The sequence below is a fragment of the Fulmarus glacialis genome, unplaced genomic scaffold (assembly GCF_000690835.1).
Source record: "Fulmarus glacialis isolate BGI_N327 unplaced genomic scaffold, ASM69083v1 scaffold32948, whole genome shotgun sequence".
Classification (NCBI taxonomy): Eukaryota; Metazoa; Chordata; class Aves; order Procellariiformes; family Procellariidae; genus Fulmarus; species Fulmarus glacialis.
This window is the reverse complement of record NW_009230719.1, coordinates 1,503-9,287: the sequence shown is the minus strand read 5'-3', so window position 1 is coordinate 9,287 and position 7,785 is coordinate 1,503. Positions and strand designations below refer to the sequence as shown.

General features: G+C 45.6%; 1 protein-coding gene across 1 annotated transcript in view; it reads left to right on the top strand.

Moving 5' to 3' along the window:
• The window catches only part of NDFIP1 (Nedd4 family interacting protein 1), a gene marked incomplete at its 5' end in the record, with an annotated part of 7,935 nt that extends 6,616 nt beyond the window's left edge, over window positions 1-1,319 (top strand). The window contains one exon of the mRNA XM_009584337.1: window positions 1,178-1,319. The remainder of the gene's footprint in view (window positions 1-1,177) is intronic.
• Between the last annotated feature and the right edge of the window lie 6,466 nt (window positions 1,320-7,785).

Sequence of the window (7,785 nt, the reverse complement as noted above, 5' to 3'; positions counted from 1 at the left end):
CCTGCTGAATCACCAGAAGGTTTATTTCCCCCAGTTGCATGGTCATGTAGTGTGAGCGTTTTAGCATCAGCTTTATTATCTGTAGTTTGTTCTCACTGAACAATTTTTTAAAATTTTGCTTCTTTACTGGAACTTAATTTTCCATTTATTAAAGGAACTGTGTGGTTTCTTGTTGCACAGGCTTCTCCTATGTTTGGAATTCGAAATTACAATTTTAGAGACCTTGCTTGACTCCTTGCTTGTGAGGATGGAAGTGTAGAGTTTTTTTAAAATTTTTATTTATTTGTATGGGGGTTTTTTGGTCATTTTAGAGCTTTCAAAAAGCACTCTCTCTTTTAGATATATTGAGATAAATGTCCAGAATAATTTCTAAATATTACAACTTTGACACTTCCCCTGAAAATAAATCTTTAACCCTAAATTCTGAGCAGGGAACCACAAAAGACTTGGATTTTCAGTGTATTATTGTTTTTAAGATTAGATTTCCTCTGGAGGGCATAATGAAAAGGGCATGGTGAATGATCATTTTCATTTTTGAGCAGAGAGAATTTTTAGAAAATTAGGAGGGGAGGAGGAGAGGAATAATCAGTGCAAACCAGAAAATAATAACTGGTGAAAATGAATCTAGGCGAAAGCTTGGTGTTTGGTATTCAATCTGCGTGTGCTAGTAGTGGACATTATCCTTGGCAGTATCTCAGCAGAGTACACGAGCTGTATGACAAGTGCAAGTGGTTTGTGTTGGATCTCAGGTTTAAACAGTTCTGGCCAGCATGGCTGGAATAGACAGTTTGTGAGAGCTGCTGTCTCTTTCGTACCAGAATACTTGATAGAAAGACACAAAAGTCATAATCCTGGGTGGATGCAGCAGCTAAAGACTGAGTCAAGTTTTATTCTCATAGTGCAAATGCAGTGTAATTTCATACACCTATGTGTTTTTATGCCCGTGTTTCTAAGAGCATTGTCTGGTTTAGTGTCTGTTTTCCCCTAAGGAATTTTAACTCTTCAGAACCGTAAAATACGCTCAGAAGTACTGAGCGTTTTGCTAGAGTCATGTCATTGTGTACTGAGGTACTTTATAAGCCTTTAGACATCCTGCGTTCTTTGTGAACTACATCCTTCTGTTATCCAAAATAACAATCTAACTATAGTTTCAGTATTCAATATCCTTCTCTGACAGATGTTTTCTGGCAAATGTCTTCCTGCGTTAGTGAATTCTCCCTCAAGAAGCAACAGGACACCTGCAGGAAGTGAATCAAGACTCTGGAGCAGAAGAAAAAATAATCACCTGCTTTAAAATAAATAAATAAAAGTACTGTTGGGAAAAAAAAAAAAGGAGAAGCATTTCTTTCTATTTGTTTCTAGGTGTAAAATTTTAATAATTAATGCAGAATTCTGTAATCATTGAATCATTAGTGGCTAATGTTTGAAAAAGCTATTGCAGTCGAGTCTGTGACGTGCTAATAAAGCCTTATATAGATAGTTTCTGTAGTGATTTCGGTAGCATGAGCCCTGCCCCCGGAGCCAGCAGGGGACAGGCTTGCTTTATTTCCTCCTCCATCCTGGGAGCGGGTTTGGACTCTGGTCTGTCCTGTACAGCGTGCATAATGCTGACGGCCCGAAGGGATGATCTCAAAAGTTGAAGTGATGGCATTGCTGTGGTCACACACCTTTCTGCTGCATAAATCCAACAGCACCTGTGCCGTCTGTGGCTGAAAGAAAAAATGGGTCTATGCGGTCCAGATTCTTGAGGTGTAATTGGGAGAGAGTACTATTTTGAAGGTGGCACAAGTATTAATTTTTTTAATAGTCTATATTCTCAATGTTGTAGTATACTTTACTTTCATACTACCTACTTTTTGGACTATATAGGGATTTTCACGGTACACACTGGTAGTGTAAAAATGAAAGATCAAGTTGCAACTTTGTATAAAAAATTACCTTGCAAAACAAAGGCCTTTTTTTTTCTTTGGCTTGGGACTTTTGAGACAATTCCTAACATACCTGTAATTCTTGCTTTTATAATTTGTGTTAGCAGAGACTATGATGCGTTATAAATGTAGATTTAATGTGCACTTTTGTGCTTTCTGCCAAGTGGTAATTCACTTTGGAGTTTTACTATGTTAAAACTGTAAATATAGCAGAACATTAATAAATGTCACTTATGTAGCAATTTTTGCTGTAGAACAGTGTTTAATTTAGTTTCTACGCTTTATTGCACCTGGTTATTGATTACAAATGCAGATTGTCTGTGGGAATTTCATTACTCTTCCACAGAAGGTGTAACACAAACCTCCACTTCAAGGTGTCTGTCTTCCTTTTTGTAACCAGGTTTTCAAGCCCTGAGACAGTCTTCAATGCCAGCCTGGCAGGTCAGGAAACAGCGATTCCATACATTTTTGGGGGTGTGTTGGGTTTTTTCATAGTCTCACATATATAACTTACCTGCCTCGTGAAATGGTTTGTTCGTGGTTGTAGTTCATGGCTGAACTTCTCAAATGTATAGTCCTCACAAACAAGCAGTGGGGCTGACAAAGATAGGTGGAGGCTGCGCAGAGACTTCCTTTTTAAACAAGAGTAAGTGTACGCAGAGAGAATTATTAAGTTTATCCTGCAAGGCAAAATCTGTAGCATTAGGGAACTGTGAATCACATTTGCCCAAACTTGGTAGATCAGCCTTGTGTTTACTCTCTTGGCATCTGGGCCTTATTTGGTCTTGTATATTCACAGAACTTCATTCCTGTTTCTCTTCATTCGAAGCTGCAGACACCTAGAGCTCAATCATTCCTCTGCAGACAGCGGTTCTGGGAGCGCAGGGGAGGGATGTGCTGCTGAAAGCGGGTGGATGATGGGATGAAGAAACCCACGTTTGTGTTCAGTGTGGGTTAACACTGACTCCAAGCTCAAATAATTATTTTGGGTCTGTGACAGCTCAGCCACTTCATACCACGTAAGTGGCAGGTCTGTGGTCTTCTGCAGTGACCAAATAAATACCTTTGGCCTTCCTGCCTGCATCTTGTCAGCCAGGTTGTTTTTTCCTTCCAGCATTGTAAACCTCTGAGCAGGTTCAGACAGGATTCAGACTTAATCTCCCAGAAACGATTTCATCTTTTGATTGGGGAAAATACCATGCTCCGTCCTTCTCCGGAGAGGGGAGGTGGCTGCGTTGGCTTGGCCCTTACGATGGGCAATACTTGTGATTTCCGTGGAGGTTCTAAAATGTGCTGCCTCACACGGTGACCTTTGCGGAAGACACAGCAATGTGATTTTCCTGAAGCTTGCTTGGGTGGGAGGGTTTGCATCGCACCTTTTGTACTGCGTGCGCCTGAAATGGCATCTCTGAAACTTCAGCATCGCATCACTGCTCCCCCTCACCCCCCCATTTTAGATTTGCTTACCTTTTGGTAACCCCAGGATTTCTTGGACTTTGACCATCTATCTGAATCTTACTAAGGCCAGGCTGTGATTAGCACATTGAAATGCTGAGATGCAGCCGCTGAGGGAGGGAGTGATCCCAACAAACACGGGACCTCTCCTTTGGCCATTGCCTTTGGAGGGGATAACAAGAAATGCTAATAGAGATTGAAATTCTGTAGCAAATCACCCTAAATTGAATAATCTCACCATTTCTATGCAAGAAGCATCAAACTCTCTAGTATTCCTTTTAGCTAACTGTGCCTGGAAGAGGGATGGAGGCTTTGTGTGCTGTTGAGGGCACGCTGCCTGTGGAGGGGCCGCTGTGCCTCGGTGGGAAGAGAGCTCCGACAGACACGGACCTTGCTCCCTGCTGCCTGCGTTAGGGCTTGCACTTAGCCCTGGCCCAGCGCTCGTTGTTCCTTTCCAAAACGGGCTCTGAGGTGCTTTGAGGGCTTCCAGGTCTCTCCTGTGGTGGTGGGGTCTTTGCAGCCATCCTTGCGCTGGACGCTGGGGTGAGCAGACTCCTCTGCAAACATGGCGGTTGTTCCTGATGAAGGCAGAGGTTGGCGTGTGTGAGGAGGGGGAGCTGCCGGCTGGGACGTCGTGGCTGCTGGTGCATGGTAAGTCTCAAAATGGTTAAACTATTTTGCATCAGTAACGGTCTTATGCAGAAAAGCTCTCAGAGGAGTTGCTTTTTTTTTGTCCAAATAGCAGAATTGCTTGTACAATTGATTTTTTCAAATATTTTGCAATCATTTGAAAGTTGCTCTAAGGTTATTTTTCCAGGTATTGTAGGAAGCGCACCTTGAGATCTTATTTCCAGTTCCCATGAAAGAAGGAAAAGCAACCCGAGGGGAGAAGGATCAGATAAAGGGAGAACAGCACGTGCTGGAGGAAATCAAATCTGCCTGTGGAGAAGGTAGGACCGCTGCAGAGGAAACGAATGGGATCTGTCCATTGTCCGTGCTCTTCCGCCTGCTCCGGTGGGAGCTCGGCCTCCAGTGAAAAGGTTGGTGCTAATTGTCCGTGGCATCCATGTGAAATAGGGGATTAAGCTGAGGAATAAAACCACTAATCGGGAGACCTCCCACTTACCTAAAAAAGACTTTTTTCCCCCATTCTTCTTGCTCTAGCTGATAAGCAATTTTATTTCCAAGAAGTTGATAAATATTGCTAGATTTAGGAATGATTTCTATAAACCTTTTTGCTTTACTGCAAAAGTTCTTTCTCACAAGAAAAAAAAGATGGATTCATCGCTTTGTGTTTTGGCCACACAAAGCCAAGGACTGACTCATTTTTTGTGGCTTCGTTAGTGGAAATGATTCACGAGCTGGATTACCATGACCTCTTCTCCGGGCTGGTGCGCTCTCCTCTTTTAAGATACTTGTGACGGCGGAGGGGATGGCCCGGAGACCCTGGAGCAGAGGGTGGTAGGAAGCACCTGAAAGGGCCAGCAAACAAAATTCAGCCAAAAGCTCCAGCCCAGCCCACGCCAGCAGAAGGCTGTAGTGCCTCTGTGTACCCAGACTGCGTCTGGAGGGGCTGTGGGACTTGCTGCGTCTTTTTACATGATGAAGTAAGTTTTCATAGTGCCTACTGTTTTCATTGCCTCATGTTTAAAAGATGGCATAGCTTTAATTGGAAGGAAAAAGAAACAAATGTGTTGCAAAAATACGTATGATAAGCCAAACCTGGTAGCAGTTGGATTAATGAACCTTTTAAAAAGCTCCTTGAATGCAGAACATTTACAAGGCCGTTTTAGTGGTGATACTTATTACTCATCACATAAAAATGTTTCACAGCGTGGGTACCGGCAGGGTCGTTACGCTTACGCAGCCCGGTCCTGTTAACGCCTGAGTCCATTCACTGCTCCAGCTGGTAAGTTTACATCAATTCAGCATCTGTTTCTCAACAGTAGGTCAGTAAAGTTGCATATATTTTCATTTTAGGTATCTCCTTTATCCAAAGGGTTGTATTAGCAGTCATTCTTATCATGTGTATTGCTGAGAAAATACTATGCTGAGAGTTGCCGTGACCTTGGACAATGAGGAGTTTCTCTCTCCTGCAAATAGTTCTTAGCTGGTTTCCTTGCAAAATAATCGTATATAATTTTGTAGATAATCTCTTGCATGTAAACACCAATGAACTTTTTGGTGTATTATTTTAAAATTCAAACCAACAAAAGTCATGCTCATAGTATCAGCTGGGTGTGTTATTTTTGCAATTTATCCAGTCGGGTATGTTTGCTGTAGAGCAGCGGAGCTCCTCTGGAGCAAGGAGAGTACATCAGCTTTGTCTCTGCAGCAGAGCGTGCTGACCGCGTACCAGTGTCTCAGCCTCACGCCCACGTGTCCTCTGGTCCGTGTGCTCTATGGAGAAACACATTAATTAACATCCTAGGCTTGCTTTACCTTCATGAGTCTCATAAATGTAGGAAAATGCAAGAGCAATTAATAGGAAAGTCCATGGGTGTCTCTTTTTTTCATTAACTGTTGGATCTCTGTAGGAAGTTCCCATTCACATGAGGTCCTGGGCTTTCTGAGACACGTCAAGCTCTGGCACGGACGTGTCCATCGGTGTTCCAATGGGGAAGGCAGAGCAACTTCCAGTTGATCCCTGTGTTCCCGGGAGAAGCAGCTCGGGGCCGGTACAGCTTCCTCCTGCAACGCCTCGGTCGCCTCGCAGGGTCGTGCCTGTGCAACAACCACTGCGCATCTGCGCCTGGGCTTTGCCCAATGCAAAATTACAGTGAGCTGGCTGCCAGGACCTGGCTCCGGACACAGAATTAGGCTTACGGAGTTTGGGGAGTGGAAAAGAGGTGCAGGAAATGATCACTCGGCAGCTTCCCCATACGAGAGCGTTCGCATTGTGCGGCTACCAGAGACAATCCACGTGATCAAAATGTTCAGATTTTGCTGAGGTTTACAGTAAAATATAAGGCTTACGAAAGCACTACACGATGTGGCTGTCGTTGGAGTAGTTCTGCCTCAGCCTCTGGTTTGATTACACCCCATCCCACAGCCAAGGGTGGGGACACGGAGCCTGTCCCGCGATGGGACACCCCTTCCCTGCTCCGTCTCGTCAATAAAGTTCCTGCGACAGCAGCTGGGGAGGGGAAATGAGGTGCCAAAATGTAGACTTAATCCATAAACATCTAAATAACCCAGTCTCCTGGTAACTGGGACTCGGACTATGGTGAGAGAGCCCGATCCAGCTGGTGGCAAATTTCTCCAGGCATTTAAATACAAAATATGGCCCGTGTGTTTGTGCTTTGGGTTTTTCTCCACCTCGCTGAATTGAAACTCCCAGGGAACAGGGAAGGGCTGCAGCAGGTCGAGCTGCTTTTGGGCATCCCCAGGTAAGGGAGACGCTGGGGTAAAAAAGCGCCTTTGGGAAAGACGACAGAGGTTTCCAGAGAAGTGCCGTGACACCGGTGCTGCCGGAGAGGGGCCCTGCGGGGCCACGGCTGCTCCGACCCTGCAAGGATGAGCTGGTCCCGGGAGAGGTGGGGAGGGGAGCAGCCCCCATGGGACCCTGCGCTCAGCCGGGCTGTCACCCCACTTCGGCTGCTTGCGCCTGCGCTGCTGCGATGCTCAGGACGAGGATTTCCATTTCGCTTTTTTTTCCTGAAATTTTTGGGGAAAGGACAAAAGCCAGTCAGGGGAGGAAGATACCAGGGCTTAGTCACTGTTTGATGTAAAAAATCAATCACAGGATGTATCCTAGAAACTATTTTTAAATCGTAGGACCTACACAGACACAAGCCTTATTTTGCTAAGTTTAAAATATGTTAATAAAACCTAATAGCAATGGATATAAGAAATAAAGCAAAAGGTGGGGATGTCTGCCCGGGGTCTGGAGCATCAGAAGGGGTCTGTGCTGGGAGCCAAAAGCTGCTGTAGTCCCCGGGGGCAAGTAAAACACCCTCCGTGTCCCAGGGCCAAGTGGAGCGAAGTACAAGAGCGCTCTGGACTGCTTTTTTTAAAAATTGAATTACTCAGTAGAAGTTACGCTAAGTAAGAAATCAGTGTTTCCAAAATACCCGTCATCTCTCGGTGAGTTCTAATGGGCCCCTGAACCGTAACCTCGGGTGTTTGTCACCTGGAGCCATCTGGGCACCAGGGGATGGTCCTTGGAGCATCCTTCGGGCAGCGGTGGGCGGAGGGTGGTGTGCCAGGCGGTGGGTGTGTGCCGGGGCGGTGGGTGTGTGCCGGGGCGGTGGGCGAGGGCAGTGTGCCTACTGCCCACGGGTATCGCCCCGGAGCGATGTCACCTGCAGCAGCTGCCGGGTCCGGAGGCAGCACGAGGGGCTTCGTGGGGGAAAATGCCCGCGCCTGCACTCATGCAAGCCATGGACTAAGTACGGCGCCG